The sequence below is a fragment of the Pteronotus mesoamericanus genome, unplaced genomic scaffold (assembly GCF_021234165.1).
Source record: "Pteronotus mesoamericanus isolate MK-2021 breed Mesoamerican mustached bat unplaced genomic scaffold, CSHL_Meso_final contig_75, whole genome shotgun sequence".
Lineage (NCBI taxonomy): Eukaryota > Metazoa > Chordata > Mammalia > Chiroptera > Mormoopidae > Pteronotus > Pteronotus mesoamericanus.
Window position 1 is genome coordinate 8,432,222 of NW_026555249.1, and position 23,426 is coordinate 8,455,647.

At 45.6% G+C, this 23,426-nt stretch overlaps 1 protein-coding gene across 1 annotated transcript in view; it reads left to right on the plus strand.

The window, feature by feature from the left end:
• Positions 1-23,426, plus strand: part of EGFLAM (EGF like, fibronectin type III and laminin G domains) — a 139,093-nt gene that overhangs the window by 25,575 nt on the left and 90,092 nt on the right. The window lies entirely within an intron of this gene.

Consider the following 23,426-nt stretch of genomic DNA (forward strand, 5'->3'; position numbering starts at 1 on the left):
AAAATGTAGAAAGGCAGTCCCTTGACTCTTACTGTTTTAACTATTCTAAACCAAGCTAACGGATTATTCTGCAGGAGGCAAGAGTTACGTTTTGATGTGATGATGATGATGGTGACGATAGAATTGATTTGATGTACCCTGGTGAATTAAACAGTTCGGGCTCTACTAGGAGCCCGTCGAACTCGGAAGCCCATCCGCCTTCGCTCAGACTCGGCAGCCTCTCGGTGCCCCCAGCAGCCTCTTCCTGACAGAGGAGCTGCCGCTGAGAAGTGCCAGAGGACGGAAGGACATAGCAAATTGCTATGAGTCGGTGCTGTGATCTGACGAACCCAGGCAAGATCCACCAGTCGGTGCTAAAATTAATGGGTGAAAGTTTGAAGAGAAGCAAGATCATTCATAGTAAAAAGTATCTTTTTATCCAAAGATATTTATTAATTACAAAGGGAAAATTTTTAACTTTACAGTAGAAAAAGCTCGCCAATGCCACCTCATCCAAGTGACCAACGTTAACCTCACTAGTAATGAGATGACGACCCTCTGTGTCCCTGACCATGGCACAGAGAAAGGCATCTCTTGTGTGAGTTCTTGCCCAAAACGCACAACCTCTCTCTAAGCATGAAAAAAGCCAAACTGAGGGGTAATCTACAGAATGCTTGGTTGGTACTCTTTGAAAGTGTTGAAGTTGTGAAAGATAAGGAAAGATTTAGGAATTACTGTAAATTGGAGGGTATTAAGGAGACATAAAAATTTAAGGCAATATGGGATCCTGAATTGGATCCTAAAACAGAATAAAGGTATTTGTGGAAAAACTGGCAAAATTGGAATAAAGACTATAGTTTAGTTAATAGTATTGAACAATGTTATTGATATTTTCCTGGATTTTATCATTGTGCTAAGGTTATTGTTTAAGATGTTTATATTCAGGGAAGCTTAGTAAAGAATATACAGGAATACTCTTTAATATTTTTTCAAATTTTCTATAAGTATGAAATTTTTCAAAAGTAAAAAGTTTAGAAAAATAAGAAAGGTAAGGGCATAGTTTAAATTATTATAATAGAAGTGAGGGGTTTTATTGTGTCATAAGAGTCACCATATTATCAAATACAGACCATTATCGTCTTTTATTTACCTATCAAGAAATATAGAAATTTCTGAATTTTAAAAATAGCTTATTTCTTGGCAATGAATTTCAAATCACACCATTCTGTTTAGTACTAAACTGTCGGTTGGATATTTTCTTTCTTTTGATGCTGTCCTGTGGATCTTGGAGTTTTCCTATAGACTAGGCTATATGAACAATAACTCAAATCAGAAAAAAGCCAGTTTAAGAACATTTAAGAGCAATTCTGTCCTAAGCCCAATTTGCTTGACTCTCTGAGCCTGTTCTGACTCGGCAGTAATTATCTGGTCTCTAAAGTCACCCTCCTCAGGTAAAAGAATCAGCAAGAGCCATTCATTGGTGAGTGTGCTTGGCACCAAAGGACTGAGCTTGTTGTTCCCGGACTCCCTGTCCACATACCGACACCAGGAGGTGTTTCCAATGTCTCTGGGACCTGCAAACCTCCCAACAAAGATTCCGAGCTATTTCTGGGTCCTCCCAGCTGCCAAAGGGGAGTGGCTTGCAGCTGGGATCTGCTCCCCATCAGCATCCATGGAGACTGTTTTCCCAGGGCACTTCGGTCAGGATTCAGTGCCCTTCAGCCCAAATCCGCAATCGAGTGTAGACAACACCATGGGGAGAATGGTTTCTAGAGAACTGGGTCCTTGAGGGCTACTGAAGACTCAGGCAGAGAACACATGCACTTTGACAAGATCAGTAATAGCGGAGCTGCCGTCTGCTTAGAGAGGGAGGCAGGTGCTTTTCCAACGTGCTTTCTCTACGAGCTGGCACATCCCTTTGACATTCTCTTCTCTTCCATGTCTGCACAGCAATGGGCATTATTCAATATTGTAATTGACTGTGACTCCAGCCTCATCTGAGTCATGTCTGAGTCATCCTGAGAGAGAATTTCCCAGCTACTGTCTTCCAGGGCCCTTCAGTTAGGAGGGATGCGAACGTCCCAGCTCCTTGTCTCTCCTCCGTTGCTCCCCAGTGGCATGAGAGCCCACAAACAGCACGCTTGCTCGGTCCCAAGGAGCCCATGCCTTCACCAGCACATATCTTTGGACCATCTATCTACTAGACGCTCATATGTTGGGGTTTTAAGGTGGCATTAAGTGCTTGATTATACATTGAATGCGCTCTTATATAACCACTTGAGTGCCCGTGAATATGAAAGTTAAGACCTCCATCAAATTACACAAATAAATATAAATATATTTTACTAAATATTAGCCAAAATTATTGAACATTTATTCAATAATTAACATTGTCTTAAGTTTCTTACCTTGTATTAGCTAATTTAATTTTTAACACTACTGAATATAGGTACAACAGATATGAACCTATAGGTGCCATAGGTATTATGGATATTTGACAGTTGAAGAAACTGAGGCACAGAATGGTGAAGAAAATTCCCCTTAGTAATTACAACTCGTGAGTGGTGGCAGCAGGTCAGGAACCCCAGCACTACAGTCCCGGGACGGTGCCCTTGGTCACCATGGTGTGCTGCCCCTGAGCTGTGGCTTGTACTCTGCCACACAGAAGGAAGAATGGGCTTCCGTCAGTGCCCATTACTAGGAAAAAAATAGTAAGTCTTTTGTGTTCTCATGATGACTTGTTCTTTACTTATGAAGCCTCCATGTCCTATGAAGCTTATGTAAAGAAGCTAAAGCCAAGTGAACTAGAACAGAATTCAGGACACTGTGGAGAGACATGTGAGTGAGGCGTGGCTACAGTATGTGAATTCTGGTGCCACCCTGTAGCAAGGTTTTAGACAGGATTCACTTCACATGTATTTATTGAGCACCTATTATGTGCCGGGCACTGTTTGAGAGGCACTAACTGCCTCAATGAACAAAAACAGACACAAATCTATGCTGTCGTGGAGCTTATTATTTTCTAAGGGGAAGAGAGAGACAATACAGGATAACCTGAAAATAAATACACAGATGTGTATTAGTAGCACCATGGAACAACTAGAGATGCTGCAGAGTCCGGAGGGTAAGTGGTGCTAGGCAGGGGCAGATAGGGCTGCCATTTAAAATAGGGTAGCTGGGCTGGTCTCATTGAGAAGGTTAAAGAATTAAAGAAGCGAGGGAGTTAGAAATGTGAGGAAGAGCCAGTAGCCATGGCGGGTGTGGCTCAGTTGGTTAAAATGTGTCGCAGAACCAAAAGGGTGCAGGTTTGGTTCCAGGCCAGGGCACATACCTAGGTTGTGGGTTCGATCGCTGGTCTCAGTGCAGACAACAAGCAACCAGTTGATGTTTCTCTCTCACATCAATGTTTCTCTTTCTCCCTTCCTCTCTCTCTAAAATCAATGAAAAAAAGGTCCGTGGGTGAGGATTAAAAAAAGAAGAGGAGGCAGTGAAATGTCCTGGGTGGAGGGTGCCTGACCTGTTCAGGCGTGTCCAGGAGGCCAGCGCGCTGCCACTGAGCGGCGGAAGGTGGGAGAGCAGCGCAGTGGTAGGGGTCAGCCCTGCGAGGTCATGGGGGTCAGACGGAGGCGGAGAAAATGAGGAGCCACTCCAGGGTTTTGAACTGTCTTTCTAAAGTAAGGCTCTGGCTACTGTATTGAGACTAGACCTGGGGGGGCGGAGCTAAAAATAGAAACAGGACACCTATGGGGTGGTTATTTCCGGAATCCAGGAGCAAGGGAAGATGGCGACTCAGTCCCGGGGGTGCAGCAGCGGCCGTGGTGGGAGGAGCTGGAGTTGGGACTCCATTCTCTAGATCAAGCCAATGGGCTTTCCCGATGCGTTGGATGTGGGGTGTGAGTAAAAGGGGAGGCAAGCATGAGGCCAAGGTTTTTAGCCTGAACAAGGAGAAGGAAGGACTGCACATCAACCCAGATGAAGGGGAGCAGGGTGACGCCGGGGTGGTGGCAGTTGGAGGGAGGGCGAGGTGTTTCAGATGCGTTATATTTGAGATGCTGTGCCAAGAAAGCAGTGGAACGTGAGCCTGGAGTTTAGAGGCAAGGTCGTGGGCAAAATGGTGACATTGAAAGCCAAAAGTGGACAAGACCAGCAGGGGAGGGAGTGTAAGTACCAAAATGTTAAGAAGTCAGAGAAAAGGAGGCACCAAGGGAAGCTTCTGAGAGGGAGTGAGGTGAAACCAGGAAGACCCTAGGAGTGGGGTGTCGCAGAAGCAAAGTGAAGAAAATACGGCAGAGGACCAAGGGCCAACTGGCTAGTGCTGCTGATAGATCAAGTAAGGTGGGGACCGAGGGTATCGGTGACTGAAAGACATTTCTGTGACATGGTGGGGGAAAACCCGCCTGAGGCAGGTAAGGGAAGATGGGTGGAGAGGAGACAGTGACTTTTGGTGGCTCCTTTGGGGATTGTTGCTGCAGAGGGAGAAAAAAAATGGGTGGGACTTCCCAGGAAAAGAAGGCCCAGGGGACTTTTCTAAGATGGGACAAGAACAGCGCGTTTAAATGACTAACAGTTCAGGTCCTGTAAAGAGCGTCGTGACATCTTCCTGGGCAGGGGTTCATGTAGAAAACCCAATAAAACACTACGGCTGGTGTCACGTGGGGATTGGAAGGGAGGCAGAGTGGAACGAGGTGAAGGTCCTACAGGAAGGAAAAGAGAAATACTGGAGGATCGGCACGTCTTAAATCCTTGGAATTTGGGGAGGCCTGGTTATCAGCCATGTCTGGATCAATGCAGTGTCTTGTACCAGGCAAGCTGTCTAGGGGCTGGTATGCAGCTGGCATCTGCCACGCCCCGCAACAGGCCAAAGGTCCGTGACAGGAGATCAGCCTCAGCCGGATGCACAGGCTGCGGCGTACAGCCGCGCGATCTAGAGCCAGGACTTCGCTGAGTGACAGCAGTGGGCCTGGCAGGGACCCAAGAGGCAGGCAAGTGGACGTTGGAATTTCAGCCTGTCCGCCCTCTTGCTGTGTGCCCTGCGGCAAGTCTCTGAGCCTCCACTTTCTAATCTGTGCCATGAGAATTATAATAACGACTCCCTTCTGAGGCTGTTACAAAAATGCGATGATAGAATAAATATAAATGTTGACACGCACACGCAGAGGAGCCAGTGAATTGGTTCCCCACTCCCTTCTAAAACATAAACTAATTTTATTTTTGTCTTTAGGTTCATTTTCCACTAATGATTCAGAAGCACTTCAAACTCTTGAAAATTCAGTCTCTGTTTCTTTAAGAGATTTGTTTTTAAGTGTCTAAGAATCAAAAAACAGTACAGTTGGAAAACAAGCCTCTTCTCCCCATGTGGCAATAACTGTAAAATGGACATGTAGATTTTTCTAAAACTTCGCTTGCACCTGGTAAGAGACACAGTCTTAGTTATTTCAGCCCCAGGGTGGTTTCCCGACAGGCTGCGTGTGTCTGAAGTGAGGATTTCATGAGTAATCTCTGCCCTTGCTCCTCCCGAGCTGTCCTCATGCCCTAATAGCCCACACTCAGCTCCAGTGAGCTCATTGGAGACTCTTGGAATCCCAGGGCTTAGCAGGTGCCATCCAACTCAGTGCGTATGGCTGCTCGTGAAGAAAGATTGGGAGGGTTGCCCTTCCCGTCTCACGGAGGAGGTAAGAAAAGCATGTGCAAGTTGTGGAGTTACAGAAAACACATCCCTCGTTCCTGGGATTATCCAGAACATTTCTGGGATCTCTTTAAAGGACTTCCTACAGATAAAACATTTGCCAAGTCTAAGCGCTCTTCCCAAGTCCATTGTGGCCTTCTCGTTAGTCCTTAGTCAGTGAGGATCGAAGGGGAAGGCTGACGATGGAAGTAAACATTTCACTGGAAATATAAGATGAGGACGATTGCAGTTACCAAAATGCTTCTTACAGAGAGTGCTTTATGATTAGAAGATACATTGTAATGAAGATACTCTGGGACAAAAAACCCTCAGGAATTTTTGTCAGCAAGAGAGTTCTTGAGATTCCCTGTAGGGAAGAGGAGTCCAGCTGTCTACAAGGGCTTCCAAGTTTTTCGGAGTGAGATACGCAAGTCTGGGCCAGAGCTGAATTACTGGGCAATGCCACTGAAGCTGAAGCCTACGGATCACTCACGCTTTCTCACGGTTCCCCAGGCAATGATGGGGCTCACACTGAAATACAGGCACACAGGATGCCGAGACCTCTGGTGGCCCTTACTCATCTCCCATATTTTTGGTAGACAGACTTCCTCCTTCAGGCTAGATATTGGAGGATCCCTCCCTGGGATTTGACCAGCCTAAGAGGAAAAAAGACCTAACAGTATTAAAAACTTTTGAAATAGCCACAGTAAATTTCACAGTCAAGGAGTCCCACTCATATAAACAAATTGACGATGAGCTTTTTATTCCTGAGTATCTAAGTATGAGCAGATAATCAGGCTTTTTTCGCATCAAAAGGATGTCTCTAACATGAAAGATAGAAACCAAAGTTATAAAACAGAAAGAAGCAACTTGAAGGAAATAAAGACTATCAGAAAGGGAAAAAAATGTAAAAGAAATACATACAAAAATTGATTCACTCAGATCCTTAGAGAGATAAGATATTGAAACCATGAAACATGAGCAGGATAGTATATAAAAGGAAATACTAACTAGAGGGCAAGAAAAAAGAGCTCTGGGATTTTAATAATATGATATCAGAAATTAAAAATTCACTACAAAGATTGAAAAGGAAGTTGGAGAAATCTTTCGGAAAGTAGAGCAAAGAGAAGGCAAAGAGGAAAGAAAGGAAAGTCAATGCCCAATCCAGGACATTAAAACAGACTTTCTACAAAGAAAGACTGGGAACAGGGGCAACACTCAGTCACCAGAGACTGGATGGGGACAGTTGCCGTGGTTGTCAACCGACTGGGCAGCAATCGGAATCGTCTGACTTGCAGAGATCTTGGTGTTGGCTAGTTCCTCACAGCATCCCGGGAACTGAAGTAGGAATAAACCTACTAAGTCATTAATTGGTTGATAAAAGTCTAGGCCTAGTGAACAGAAATCTTATTTGAGTCACCATGATTTTTTTTTAAAAGACAGTATCGCTTTGAAGGGACACCAAATTATTGGTCAATCCACAAATCTGAGTTCAACATTGAGTCTGTCGGCAGTATCTATTCTGAGACAGTGGACCGAGCAGAGCACACAGTGTAGGCCTGACGGCCACCTAGTTTCGGCTGAAGTCCTGGTTGTTGGTCGCCTGGCCTCTCAGCTCCCAGGGAAGTTATGGCCAGTCCCTAAGGTTGACTTTTAAAGTTCATTATCTCACGTCAAGGGCCATTTCACTGAATTGCATTTGCTGCTGTTGTCACTATTCTATAATTTATGTTCTTTTTGCTTTCACGTAATTCTAGTTTTATTTATTCTGCTTACACATGTACTGAAGTTGCACTGCTGAGTACCCAGCATTTCTCAGGCTGGTGAGAAAAGCCATCTTGTGGTGGTCTGTTTCCTCGGCCATCCCCAGCAAGCCACGCCTCCCTGGGGTGTTCATGCGCTTCCACCGTCCTCTCTCCTGGAGCCTGGCCCAGCCCTGTGATTTGCTTTAATTGATAGAATACAGGCTGATGCTGAGCCTGTGTCAGACCTTACACTTAGGAAGTCATGAACGCTCCTGCTTTTTTGCTCCTGGGGAAGGCCAGCTGAATGCAGGGAGTCTCACTGCTCTAAGAGCGCCATGTTGTGGGGAAGCTCAATATAACTGCCATGAGAGTAGATCACATACAGGAGAATTAAACCCAGATTACAGCAAGAACCAAGAACTGAGATCCAGGGTCAGCCACCCCAGCTGAGCTCCGAGCCAACGGCAGCACCAGTGAGCTACCATGTGAGGGAACCACCTCTGAAGGGGATCCTCCAGTCCCGGTCGCCACTGACAGAGTGCGGAGCAGAGACTCGGAGCCCTGCCCACACTGAAGAATCATGGGTAAATGAATAGTGAGGTTATTTTAAGGCATTAAGTTTGAGGGTGGTTTGTCATTTGGGAACAGATAGCTATATTTCTATTTTTGTTTGTTTGTTTGTTTATCCGTTGTGCTTGGCACCTGGGTCTGTTTTGGCCTCCATTTTCTCATGCTGATTTTAGTTCTCTTCACTGCTCTTTGCATGTAATTCTCTGGGCAAGATCTTCCTTTCTGGGTAACTGTCCAACCAGGAAGACGTGTCAAATTGCTCAGACATTCGAAGGACCCTCTGCCTAAGAGACTGTGATTTCGCTGGTCAGGGCTGTCCAATATTTCTCATGCCCAGAGTCAGGCTGCCCTCTCACTCTGTTGCCCAGTCTGACCTGAGGGCTGGGCGTGGCTTCCCTTGACCTTGAGTGCTCTCTTGATGTTTTTCCAGTCTGCTCTGGCTCTTGGTTCTCCATTTGCTTTCAGTTTCTGGCGAAGACCTCCTTATCCCATCCCCATGGTTTGTGTGGGAAGGAATAGTTTCCCAGAAAAAAAATGTTAGAAAGACGTTCCCTTAGGAATAAACAGACTTCTTCTATGTCCTTTTTAAGTAGTTCCTTTCAAAACCTCTCCCTTCTCACCTCTGCTAAGTAAGTGACAAAGGGGTCACCTGTATTATATAAAAGCGGCACAGCAACATTCGAAAGTCAGCTGCCCCCCGACCCCTGCCCCTTATATTCCATCTTCCTCAGGGATGGGAGGCCCTGCCCACCCACGGCCCCCCTCAGCACCCTGACTGCTCTCTCTTCTCTCTTGGGGAGACCCCAGCTGGGTGTCTTCTGCTCAGGACACCCTCCGCGTGCCGAGGGATGGACTATACCCGGAGGAAGGAAGCCAACGACTTGGCGCGGTGGGAGGAGCACTGATTTTGGACCAGACAGATCAGGATCAGCGTCCTAGCTCTGATGTTTCTCTAGCTGTGTGACCTTAAACTCTTTTGAGTTTCCTTATCTAGAAGGAAACTATGGTCTACAATGGTTACCTTATAGGGTTTCTATTAGGTTTAAAAGTAAAATATATGAAGAACACAGAGTGGATGCTCAAAAAAAATTTGATAGCAATAAAAAAGATGATGATGACTGATTCTAGAGAAAGAAGTAGGGGTCAGAGAGCTCTTAAATACCCCTTTCTATCAGGCCTGCCTCTAAGAGAAGGACAGGCAAAAGAGGACAGGGAAGAGAAAGAACCTGGAATGAAGGACCAAGGTGTGCCCTGGTTACACGTCGCCAACGGTGGGCAGCGTTGGGCTGAGCAGGCGGGGCTCTGCGCTGCCCGCTGCGGGCCAGTGCTGAGGCCCCTGACTGCCCAGGCACCCTGCTGGTGGCGGGATGGGGTTAGTAACCGTGACAGGCCACTGCTGGGTCCTCCTGGCTCAGCCAAGCCAGTTGTTACATTTTGGGGGATTTTGTGAGCCACATGTTAAACATAGCCATTATATTGGGTTGGCCAAAAAGGCTGCTTAGTTTTTTCCATAAAATAAAGGATACATTTTTCATTTCCACCAATAACGTTTTTGATTCAGATATTTTGAATATGTCAGCTCTCCCCCAAGTGGTTTAATGTTGCTTGTTCTCAATTCATGTCTCTATTCAATCCCTTTCGACTTCAACTGGTCTACCCAACCGTGGAGTATTGTCCAGCAAGACATCTCTAGCACAAAATTTCACAAACCACTTTTGACACGTTCGATCAGTCAGTCACAGCACCTTCTCCGCACACTGCACCAATCTTTTTTTTTTGCGTTTCAGTTGCATTTCTGCCTTTCTTGAAATAATAAAGCATAAAATGCCAAAAATTTTGCTTTTCTTCCATCTTCAGTATTACAATGGCTACACAAAAGTTCACCAGTTTTGATAAGTTTTTTAAAAAATGCATACTGATATGACAGCTGTCACAAAACAATCTAACAAAATTGTTTCGAATGAAGTTAAAGACAACTAAGTGCTACTAGAACCATCTTACAGAAAAAAACAAGCCAACCTTTTGGCTAACCCAAACATGTAAGTTTTCAATCAGAAGTCATCACTTTCTAATTATTTACTATATATCATACCGTCAGTGTTTGTGAGATTTATTTACATCTAGGACTGATCCTGTAGAAATATTGCAACATCTCAACCCGACTTCAGGTCCATGATATCGCATTGGTGACTTAATGTTGGCCGCGGTGTGAGTATTTACATTGCAGAAGTTGGCAAGCACAAACCAATAGTGCATTTAAAAACTTCTTCCGGCTCTGCACTGAGAGCAGACAGGGTCGAGACGGGCAAGCAGCAGGAAGAACACTTCATTGTCCTGCCGCCCAGCACATGAGGGTCATATTAAGCTGGAAACTAACAGGAGTAAAGAAAAGAAATGAGGAGTGAAAAGCAGCGAGACTTTGCCACATCCCTAGCCACCAAGCTGTGGGGTGCCACGCCCTCTTCCTCCTTGTCTGTGCTCACTGAGCTCCCTGTGTCCCCACCCTGACAAGCCCGCAGCCAACGTGTGTATAGCAGCAGCTGAGGAAACACTGCTGGGGTGTGGGGGGGTGACCCCAAGCCTTGAGCCACCGCGCACCCTGTGCTTGTGCCATATGCACCACCGCGGGCTGTGGCTGCACCTCGTGGCCGGTGGTCTGGGAAGGCTTATCTCTCAGCCCAGGCCACCGGTTGCACTTGCTCATCCCTCTCACTCCTATGATTCAGCATGAAAGGGGGACAGACGCGCTGTCCCACTACAGGGCAATAAAGTGAATCCTCTGGGGGGCAGAGGAAGTGCCTTGCACTTTAATGAGTGGTAATGACCCGACACCACACAGTGACACCAAGTGCCACCACACCACACACAGGTGGACAGATGGCACCGCCAGCTGTGACAGAGAGCTGGCTCAGGCCAGCTGTACTGGGGACTCTGCAGGTGCAGAGCCTCGATAGCTCCCACAGATGCACCGCTTGGCTGGGAATGGCGTGTCTTCCCCGGGACAGAAGTACATTCTTGTCTGTCACAGTGTTTTAACAGATACGGGTGACCTTTTTCTTATGCTTTTCTTATTTCTCCAAGCCTCTAAACAGTGTAAACTTTTTTTCTCGCAGCCGGTCAAGTCAGTCCGTTTTGCCCTGCGCGCGCTCTCCGCAGATTAGCCAAGTGATTGGGTGCCGTGGCCTCCGGGGTCAGACAGCGGAGTTCCGACCCTGCTGGCACTGCCTGGCTGTCGCCTGTGCTCCACAGTTTCCTCATCTGTGATATGGGAATGATAGAGCACCTCCCACGTGCAGTTCTTGTGAGGGTTAAATGAGTCATACGTGTTAGGTACTGAGTTAAATCACTCAGACTCTGTGTGAATCAGAAGGGCTCAGGTTGTGTCTGTTATAATTATTCTTTAATTATTTTCACGGAAAGAATTGTACCCCCTCCACTTCTTCATACTTTCCCCCACTTCTCTAAGAATCTCTTTGTTTGAATGTTGTAAGTTAACCACTAAAAAGAGAAAAAAAATTGTCAACTTTTCCCCCTAATGTCTTACATCAATTTAAGGCCATTATCTTCTAGCCTTCTGGCCTGAATTTGCAGACAGTTTTCAAATGAAACACAAGGTTGCAAATGTAGTAGCATTGACCTTAAGATTCCGATCTTGTAGAAATTTTATCTGACATGCCCCTATTTAAACCCATTTGGCCAATAAACTCCTTCCTTCTCACAAAGAACTCTTAACGTGTGCAAACTACTGAAGAATGATCATCTCAGGACGTCGTCCTGTGCCAGGAAGCCTTGTGATGGGGAGGCTCTTTCCAGAGGTGGCCAGCGGTGGGGATCAGCGTCTCCCCCTTGCTTACCTTCCTCCTGCCCCCCTCCCTGCCTCCATCCCCACCCTCGCTCTACCTGGCCCCCCGCCTTTCTCTCTCCTTTTTGGAACCATGGTTTGTCACTGTGACATTTTGTATACAGCATCTGTCTGCTTTTGTTTTGTTTTAATGGAAGCAAGAATGGAAATAAAGACATCTCCACAACATCGTAATGCATTTACACTCCCCTCCCTACCAAGATCTTTATCAAATCATGAACTTGGAGCAAAGTTAGCAAGCCTAGAATTGCAAATGCTGAGAAAGGTTTGCAAAAAATGGCAGAGAGACAGAAGGTAGAAGAGGTGACTACTGAAGGCCTGGCACACTCAACGCACTGAGCAACTGAGTGCGCCGCCCTTCCTCAGATAAGGAAAAGGAGGCACAGAGGGAAGGGGGGAGCACGGGCACCGTGTGTACCAGTTACTTAACCAGGCAGTTTGTCCAGTGGTTAGGAAGTGGGGAGGGGGCCCCAGGGTCAGGGTGCGCGAGGTCACGTGCAAGCTCCTTTCTGGCTAGTCCTGTAACTGCAGTCACTTAGCATCCTCGCGGTCTCTGTGTTCCCATCTGCCAAATGGTACCATGGGCTGTTGCAATGGTTGAAGGCCATACTTGCTGTAGCTGCAACCCCAGGCGTTGGAGCCTGCCAGTCCCAGTTCACATCTTGGAATCGTCACATACTTGCCAGCTGTGTGAATTTGGAAAAGTTGCTCAATCTCTCTGTGCCTCAGATTTGTACCTATAAAATCAGGATGATAACGGTAACACCTATTGACAAGATAATATATGGGACCAGTTGGAGCGTGTGTGACGTATAGTGTGCGTTAAACGTTATTCAGCCTTTGGTTGTAGAGGCTTCTGCCTTGACTTTGTAAAGTGACAGCGTGGCAGCTGACACAATCAGCACCCAGTTATTATTATCAGTTATTAGGGTGCTTATTTATCTATCACAGAAGTAATACTGCCCAGTTTTAGAAAATTTAAACATATGGAGAGGTGGAAAGAAAAATTAATCTTTTTGAACCAATTACAATAAACTTTTGCTGAATTTTTTTCTCACGGTTTTTCTCTGCCTAATTTTGTATTGTGTACGTGTGCATTTCCTCATGTTATTATAAACTCTTTGTAAACATCATATTCATAATTATAATGATAGGCCATCGATTACATGAAAGTTACTCTAATTACTTAAACATTCTTGCCCGAATTCACGTTGTTTTTAATTTTTTAGTATTATGAATATAGTGAGATGAACAAGCTCATGCATAAGAGTTTTTGCTTTATATCTGAGTTTTTTTTTCAGGACAGATTGTGAGAATCACGAGTACTAGGTCCTATCCATGTATATTTAAGAGTCCTTATGTGTTTCCCAATTACTTTTCAGAAGAGTTACAGCATGTAAAAGTACAATTAAAATATATAAAAACATATCCTTTGTAGAACTGGGTTTTATCATTTTTAAAAACTTATTTCAATTTATAGATAAGCAATGATCCTCAGGGTTGCAGTAAGTTGTACTTCTTTAATATTCATGTGATTTGAGTATTTTTCTCTGTGTGTTTTTAAACTTTATCTCTTTTAGTAACTTGCTTGCTCATGCCCTTTGTCCACTTTTCTCTATAAACCATAAAATGTTTCTGTTGTATTTTGTATGAGTTCTTTATACAGGACCTAGCAGAAGTAAGGCCTGATCAAATGTGGTTGGTGGAGTATGTGAATGTCTTGTACAAGATGGACAGCAATTTGAACATTTCACCTAAAGTGCCTTACGATGTGCTTGAGCGTGATATTGTTATGGTACAGAATTTGATGCTTATGATTTTGTAATCAAAAAGGGGCATTATTTGTGCTAAACCGTGTATATTAAATGATACCAAACTTCTTTCTGTCTGTAAATATTTGTCCTGAGGCTACATTTTATCTTGGTGGTTGTTTTGACAGGAAGAAAAGTCTTTTTAAAAAAATTTGTTGTGTAATCTTTTTATTTTGTGTATGATTTGTTCCATTAATAAAAACTGAAAAGTAAGTATGCTGGAGGAGTTGGGGGTGAAAGGGGAGAATCTTGCTTAATGGCTTACGAATGTAAATTTCTCTAATTCTTTAATCTATCTGGAGTTAAAGATATGTTGGTGTGTCGTACGAATTAAAGCTTGAAATTGATTTTCTCTTCTAATTTGTTAACCGACTGTTCTAATGTCATCTGTTGAATAATTCTTCCATTCCCCATTGATCCAAGATAACTTTCTTATCATAAATTAAGTTTTTATACATTCTAGGGCTATCTGTTCTTTTCTATTGATCTGCCTGTTCATTTCTGTGCCAATGCCATGGTGTTTTAATTATAGTTGGAGGGTATTTTAACTCCACTATTTCAAGAGAAAGCCCAGCACAGCTGGAAAAATTATGTGAATGTGAGGATATAAGGAACAGATACTTTCGAACAACGCCTGTTAATTTTGTTCTCCTTGCCCGTCTTTGGCCCTGAACATGTCACAGAGTGATTGGTATTTACTGAAAGGAGATAGTCAGTGATGTAGACATGTCCCCAAAAGGCCTTCCACGTATTAGCTCCCCTGGACAGGCCTCTGGTGGGTACCACTGTCCTTTGCCTTTGCCTCTACTTTTTCTGTGTTTCACATGAATTCCCACTCTTGCAACAAGGGACGGCATCTTTTTTCACATCTTGATGGGATGCTGATGTTCATCTATAATGTTGACATCTTGAGCTCGGCAGGAGGCTATATGACTAGCTCTGGTCAATGAAAGTGAGCGGTAGTGACATGTGTCACTACTGGGAAGAAGCTCGAAGAACCAGCGCATGGTTCACCCGGCTCCAGACAGAGGCTATCCCAGTAGCCTGGGCCCCCCAGTAGGGACAGCATGAAGAGGTGCAGCCTCAATGATTTTGTGGAATGAATGATGAATTAATCCTTCTTGTTGAAAGCCTCCATGTTTGGAGGTCATTTATTACAGCGACATGACCTCGCCTATCCTGGCTGATTGCAGGTATCATAATACTTCACAACTGGCATGGCTCAGCCTTGACTGACCAACATACACACCAGCCAGGACACCATGGAGGTGCATCCGGAACGATTGCTACCCTGTACCTCAGTCAGGCCTTATCATCCCCTCTTCTTTAAGGTGACATTGCATATCTCAAACCTCACTTACTGGGTATTGATTTCCTAACTTAGATTTTATAGTCCTTGGTGATTCCAGCCCCTCTTCTGTATTCCCAGTGATGTGCTCCACTGTGCCAGGCAGTTGCCAACCTCCTATTTTATGGTCTCATCTCTGTCTGTAGTCTCCTCATTGGGATCCTAAGTCCCAACAGGCACGGTCAATGTTTATGCAACCTCCCTTCACAGACTACAACGCCATGCTGGACCATCCTTCGTCCATCCACAAATATGTATTAAGTGCATTTTATGTTTTCAAAGCCTATGTGTGGGGTGTTCCCGTTATACTTTGCTATTAATCATAATACCCTGTTGTCCTTAACTAAACAGCCTGCCCGGATGACCTGGGACTTGAAGCATTAGGGGGAAGAAGGGCACTGGCATCCTCCCCAACACGAGGGAGGACAGTAAAGCCTAATGACTACAAGACTTGGCTTCTGGGATCCAACCACCCTGGATTCCTAGCTCCACTGAAGAGCTCTGTGGCTGGGGCAACTTATTTTATCTCCCTCAACCTCAGTTTCCTCACCTGTAAAACAGGCTTCTTTGTAAACATTAGATGAGAAAGCATATGTAAAGTGCTTAAGCACAGAAGAGATTCAAGCAGTTCCTTTTATTTGCCTTTAATGCCAGTTCGGCCCTGATGTCTTTGGAGATTCTCTGTTCCTGGCTGCTGGGTTACATCTGGCTCTGAGTTCTCGCGTTGCTGCCGAAGGCTCTGGAGCTGCCCTCAGTTCAGGGTCTGTCTCCTCACCGTCACATGGCTACTCAGCCTCTCTGGTTCTCTGATTTGTCCTCCTAAAACAGGACGGCACAAGCGCCTGCCTCACAGAATTGTTGTGGGCATCGGTGAGTCACTACACACAAAGCCGCTAGAGCTGCCCCTGACATAGGAGAAGCAGTCAGTAAGTGTGCACCGTTGTTATTCTCCATTTCCATACTTTGTAAGTTTGGCAGATTTTTATTGACTGTGAGGCTCCCGTCCCCGGCACCTTGCAGGCTCAGCTCCATTCCATTCTGCCGCCTTCCAGAGCCCGTGTTCCCAGCGCCAGCCTCTCGCCCCCGCCACGACTCCTGGAGACGTAAGGTCCGATCCAGTTGCTCCTGCTCTTTCTTTTCCAGGGAATAACCTTGCCGGGCCAGTTTGCCCCCAACTCTAAATCTGGGAAGTAAAATTTCCCCATTTTTTGTTACCATTTACGATGCTACTAAGAAAGGGTGGAGGACAAGGGAAGACTTGCTGTCTTAGTCCGACAGCATAATAACAAGATTTGCGTTTGGTATGATTTTTGCCAGCAATTTTTTGTCCCATGTAGCAAATCTGTTTGCTCCTGTCAACATTCCAGTGGCTCTTCCATCACATGGTTCTGCAAGTCATTGCAGATATCCATTTTCAATGGAATTTCTATCCCTGGGGTACAACCCTGGCTTCTTCATTTTCAGTAATCTTGAACGTGTTCATAGTGGTCTTTTCTCGGTTTCCTCATTTAAAAATGGGTATAATGGCACCTACCTAGCAGAGCTGTTGAAAGAATTAATAAGAGTAATTTATGTAATGCTGGGTGAGTCATAAGCAGCCAAGTTACAGAAATCAGGAATCTGGCCAGGGACCCCCTGTTAGTCCCTGAGTGACTGAGGACACGCCTGCCTCAGGGCAGGAACTCCGAGCTCTCCAAGCCTGTGCCTGGGGGCCTGTGTCTGCAGGGAGAGGAATCTCTTCCCCATTTTCCCACACAGGTCCTGTGGTCTTGCGGGGAACAGAATGGACTCTCGTAAAACGCTGAAGGCTGCCCGGCTTTGAGATGATGGTCAATAAATTACAGTTGTTATCATTCTTAGCAAATTCACATGACGAAGCTATGAACCTGCTGTTTTTAAAGTTTCCAGCATTTTGGGAAAAGGGAGGTGGTGATTTATTTTCCGTTTTTAAATGACTGGTAATCTCTCTTCCCTGAAGGATAAGAAATGCCAAGCATTTTGTGGTTCCCTACAAGCTTAGGCAGCTTATTGATCACGAAGCTTCGTGTTTGACTAACACAAAGGCTTTGCTGGGAAGGCGCCGCAGGTGAAGGTGTGGTCTCGCTGCCATCCTGAGAATTGCAGAGGCCAGATTCCAGCCCAGCACAGAGGGCGGGGCAAGCTGCTTCTGAAGTCTGGTGTGGCCTAGATGCCCCTCACTAGAGGGGCTGCCACGTGGTGCTGGGGCTAGTGTGGGCAGGAAGAAGCAAGAGAAGCCCGACCCTGAGGATACAAGAAAGAGCGAGCAAGAGCTGCTACCACCACTGAGTTCCTGTGGCTGCTCAGGCGCTGCAGGTGGGCAGGGAGGGGTGCTATCAGCTTTCTGTGTTGCTTCTCAGGCTTGGGACAGGTGTGCTTCAGGAGGGAGACAGCCTTGCTCGGGGAAAGGAGCCTGCCTGAGAGAACAGGGTCTCCTGCTGGGACTATGATGAGAAAAGGGAGGGTCCACATTTTTTCTTCTGTTTTATTTTGGGAATTAATTTTAGATTTATAGAAGAGTTGTGGCAGTAGTACAGAGCTTCCATAACTCAGCCTTTCCTATTGTTCGCATCTTACATTGCCACGGTACATTTACCAAAACCAAGACATTAACATCGGTACGTGCTATTAACTAAAGGACAGTCCTTTCTCGGGTTTCATCAGTTTCTCCACGAGTGACTTTTTTCTATTCCAGTGTCTGATCCAGGTTGCTCACTGCATTTTCTTGTCACGTCTTCTTAGACTCACTCAATCTGTGGCAGATGCTCAGTCTTTCATGTCCTTGACACTTTTGAAGAGTGATGGTTTATTATTTTGTAGAGTGTTATTCAATGTGATTTGTCTAATATTTTCTAATGATTAGACAGGGGCTGCTTATTTTTGGCAAGAATACCAGACAGGCGAAGTATCCCTCACATTTCATCAAATCAGGGGACAAACAATGTCAACATGGCTACTCACTGGTGACGTTACCCTTGACCACTAGGTTAAAGTGGTGCACGCGGGCTTCTCCATGAGAGCTACCATTTCTTCCTTTCTATAGTCTGTTTATTGGGCACAAATCACTAAATCCAGCCGATGCTCAGGTGGAGGGAAGTTAAGCTCCATCTCCTGACCTAGAGGAATAAAGTCAAAGAATTTGTGGACACGTTAAAATCACCACCGTAATTAGTCAATATTTTTGATGAAATACTTTGAAGCTTTGCAACTATTCCTTTATAAACACTTCCCCCAATGCAGTTTTTACTGGCCCGTGGATTTTGCCTGAGCCGTTGATCATTGTGGGGTCCGATGGTGACTCTTTCTCCCCGTAAGGACCCTCGTTGGGGTCACGTTCTAAGGGCTCTTGGGGCAGCATGGAGAGTTGCGTGTAGCACATGAGAGAGAGAGAGGAGTTAAAAGTATTCCCAGGATTTGCACTACGCGGGGTCTGGGAGAGGGGGAGGTTTGGAGGCTGACGGTTATGGTTTCCAACTGGAACATTTGGAGTTTGGGGGGTGTGTGAACCATCAAGGCTGAGCAGACCAGTTAGATGCCCACAGGGAGCTCGTTTGGAAAGGCACGTTCAGCAGGTGCCTGGGGGAGCCGTGGGGATGAGAGGGGTCACCCGGAAGGGTGAGATTCACCGTGGGGCTCAGGCAGGGGCAGGTAGCGAGTTCGCAGGGACACCCACAGAATCACTTGTGTAAAAACTCACAGTTGACTCAGTAAGCTAGCAAACAACTAGGTGCGATATTTTCTCTCCTTCTGCCCTGACCAATATACTTTCACAATGACCTGGAAGACTACGTTCAAATTTGGTTTTCTTGGACTCCTTGTATTTCCACTTCAAAGAGAGGCAATGTGAAGAGAACGGGCCCCCGAGCCCTGGTCTGGGACACCCCTTGCTCTGTGCTTCCCTGAAGGGCCTCCTGTGGGTGAACGTGGGCACCTCGACCGGCGAGCTCTGTCCGCCACCATCCTGACCACCAGCAGCCCACTGGCCACCGCTCCCCGAGGGTGCATGCTCCAGCAGCATAGTTGCCCTCTGAAAGGTAGACCCAGGAAGCAGGCTTAGGAATCTCTGGGCAGGGAATCTGGGGTCTCGGGTGCTCAGGGAGGGGTCAGTAGGTGGTATGGGGTGGAGGGTTCTGTACTCTCAGCAGGCCTGTCCTCTTGGCCTGGGAGGCCACACTCCAGCCATGGGGAGCGGTCGGCCTGAACTGTGGGGTTACATTCTGCAACTATACTCTGGAGTGGGGCATTACATTCTGAGATTCTACTCTGGAGTGTGGGTTTCAAAGGGAAGCACGCTTACGATGTGAATGCGACCCCATGCCCCCTAAAGTGAAGCTGGCAGGGCTCTGGAAATCACTTCATGCTGCTCTGCAGCGTCTGGGAATTTCTTGAATACTGGGTGACTAGAACAAACACTGGTCCGTGTCTTCAACTCCCATTTTTACTGCTGCCTTGAAGGCATCACTGTGGAATTGGCCCTCGCTGCATATTTGTATGGAATAGTCACATATTCATAGGGCTGCGTTAGTACTGACAGTTGGAACAAGCTCCAAAAAGATGGAAATAAGTGTTTTTCCCCCTATTCAGAATTTTCTGATTATTTTTTAGTTAGCCTGGGCACTTTGCAGTGCATCAGTGAATATAACTTGGTTCATTCCGTGAAAATCAAATAACTAAAAAGCTAGCAATGTATTTCTGCTACAGACGATTTTTTATTTGCATTTTGAAGTGTTTTTATGAATTGGATCACAAAACTAATTGAATCAGAGATGAATTTTGCTCAGGAAGTTGAAGTATTTTTTAAAACAAAATTATCATAAGAAATTGACCTAATTATTCAGGAGTTTCTGGTACAAAAACCTAATACAATTTTGAAAGCCCTCCAAAGAAGAAAGCCCAGGAATACATCTCCCTCATGGCAAAAAAAAAAACAAACAACCCTCTTTTTATTTATTTATCTCCTAAGAAGTATAGCTTTTAGCTTACAAGAACACAGCTTCAGGATGTATTATATAAATGCATTATGTTAGTTTTAAAGGCCACAATTCTTCAAAACTAGTCTTCTGTTGCGTAATATACGTCTCTGTCATTGTAACCATCATTGGTTAAATATGAGCGTTGTTTTTGCATTTAACTGCCTCCATCTTGTTCAGTCTGCATGTAAGCGGCCTACTTTTTTTTTTAACCTTGAGGAACCATTGGTATATTTTTATATTACAATAGATAAAATCACAGAAGACCTCTGTGTTATACCCGTTATCAAGATTTTTTGCTTCATTCGGAGTTTTGGGAAAATGCAGCTAGGGCTTGACTTGTCCAAAGGTTAGACTTTCTCCTGGTGACTCAGAGATTGTAGAGATATGAGAAAAGTTAGTTCCACTCTTATCTTTCGCTTGGGTAGCTGGAAAAGATTTAGGGAAATACTTCGATTGGCTCAGCCCAGTTAGGACCCCTTACAGTTCTGTCCTTGTCTCCTGAGTTGATATCAGGCCACGTTGTCAAGACTTCTCTGGTTTTTCCCAGAGGCCTTTCTGGTCCTCTGCCCTTTCCTGCCTGGATTCTATCTCGGGGGAGGGGCAGGGGAGTGGGGAATGGGGGGTGGCTGGCTGCTGCCGTTCATCTACCCTGCTCCGTACAGACACCGATAGCTGGGCCCTCTGTGTGTAAACAGTGTGCTTGCTCTGCAAATACAGCTTCGGAGGCCCCAGCCGGTGGCCTGCCCTGCCCTCAAGGACGTGCCACGCAAACGTGCTAGGAGACAGATGCTGTGCTCTCAACACAGGCGTGCCTCCAGGCCCGGCCTCCGGGGCTTCCTTCCAACCAGAGGGCCGTTCATACACCCCTGCTGCTCACAAGGATGTTTTCTCCTTTTTATTGAATTTACTTGGGTGACACTGGTTAACAAAATTATATAGGTTTCAGGTGCACAATTCCACCACACATCCTCTGTGCACTGTTCTGTGTCACCACCCTGTTTATCCCCCCTTGACCCTCTTCCTCATCCCCCCATTCCGTCTCCCACCAGCGCTCATCACACTGTTGTCTGTGCCCATGAATTTTTTCCCTTTTTTAATTTTTTGCTCAGTCCCTCCACCCCTCCACTCAGCCCTCCAACTATCCCCTGACCGCTGACAGCTGTCATCTGCTCTCTATCTAGGAGTCTGTCTCTGTTTTGCTTGTTCATTTTGTTCATTAGATTCCACATATAAGTGGAATTGTATGATATTTGTCTTTCACCCCCTGACTTATTTCACTCAGCATAACGCTCTCCAGTTCCATCCGTGCTGTCGCGAAGGGTAGGAGCTCCTTCTTTCTGCTGCATGGTATTCCATTGTGTAAATGTACCACAGCTTTTTTATTCACTTATCTACTGAGGGACACTTGGGCTGCCTCCAGATCTTGGCTATTGTAAATAACACTACATTAGATATAGGGGTTGCATATGTTCTTTCAAATTAGTGTTTTGGGTTTCTTTGGATAAATTCTACTCACAAGTTTTAAAGCCACCAGTCCTACGGCCCCAGCCACCTTCATGCTGCATTCAGCTGCTTTGCCGAAAAAAAAAAATCCATTTAGTTTACTAACACACACTTACTAGGGGAGAAGAGGGGAGCAGGCTGTAGAAGCTGTGAGAAGGAACTGTATCCCTTAGGACGCAGAAAGGTTAGAGAAACCAGCGGGGACGTTCTGGCCACGGTCAGGCGGCTTCCGCTGCGTGACTCGGCTCCGAACTCCGGTGGCAGTGCCCAGGCATGGGGTTGAAGAGGATTCTGACGTGTTGAGTCTGAGAGGCCCGGTGACATCCAGGCGCACTTGGCAGTTGGGTACATGGACCTGCACCTCTGAAAGAGACGTTTGGGCTGGAGAAATAAGCTGGGGAGCCACCGCCACACATGCGGTCGTGACTGGCAGGAGAGAGAGCGCCCTGGAGGAGGGCACAGTTGGAGCTGAGAAGAGGGGGTTGGCAGGACCACCAAGAACACCAGCATTAACAAGTGGCAAGAGGACGATCGTCTCTACCTTGATTCTCGCTGTCTCCGCCTTTAGTCCCTTTGATAGGATCTTATGTTGGTACACAAGGGTTCTCTCTTCTCTACCTCCTTGTCCGCTTTATTTATCTCTGGCCTTTTTGATAATTGCCATTCTGGCAGGTGCCGGGTAATATCTCATTGTGGTTTTGATTTACGTTTCCCTCATGATCAGTGATGTTGAGCACCTTTTAAGGTGCCTGTTTGCTATTTGTATGTCTTCTTTGGAAAAATGCCTATTCAGATTCTTTGCCCATTTTTAAATGGGATCATTTGCATTTTGCGTTTGAGTTGTATGCATTTCTTTTACATTTTGGGCATTGAGCTATAATCAGATATATGGTTTGCAAATATGTCCCCAGTTTTATTTCTTCTAAAATGATCTGAAAATCATCATCATCATCATAATTGTAACATCATATAAATGTTAGTTAGTTTGAAAAAAGAGAAAAAACCTTCCAATTAGTACGTGGGACGTATGGGAAGTCTGTGCGAGGGCAGCAGCCTTGGAGCACTGGGCTTCCCCGCCAGCTCTAGTGTAGAATCTTCATGAAGGCATGAAGCCAGGGCCCTAGACATTGTAAGGCCTGGCCTGGGCCATTCTCTTGGCCTTCACACCCTATGAGGCCCCCGGCGAAGACCCTCTGATTCCCACTGTGGTGAAGAAGCCAAGGAGACGGAGCTGTGAGACGTAGCTTAGACTCAGAACTGTCCCAGGGAATCCAGGGTTTAAAATTGTAAATATGTATTATATATTATATACTTAGTATATGTAATAAACACAACAAATAATAGAATAAAAATAATGTATGTGCATATATAAGTATTTTAAAAATTCCATGTGACTAAAAGGAGGTCTACTCTACTGAAATATTGACAAGACTCATTTCCGAATGGTGAAATTATTATTATTTTTGTATTTTCTAAATTTTGGCAATTTGGATATATTGTTCTTATGAACATAAAATTTATTGTGTGTAAGTATAAAATTATTTCAGATAAGTGTACTGTAAAACATTTGAAATTTTCTAACCCCAATTTTACACTTAACCGTATTTTGAAACATTATTCAATGGGAATATACTGGCTACAGAAAGACATATATATAACACAGCATATGTTACTGAGTTTAAAAAAAAAATCATCATCCTGCTTTAATACATTCCAAGCTCCTAAAGTCAAGTCAGAAGTGTTTGACCTGTCGTACCGAGTGTCCCTCTACTGGCCCCTGAGTTACAGAAGGGACCGAGGGCCACAGCTGGGCGGGGCTCCCCAGCACTGCCAGGCTGGGGGGGGGGGTGGGCCGCGGGAACGGCAGAGCTCGGAAGAGGGCACACCGGAGGGATGGCCAGCTGCCCTGCTGGCTCTCCACTTGCACACCGCGCTCTCATGTCCTATGCGAG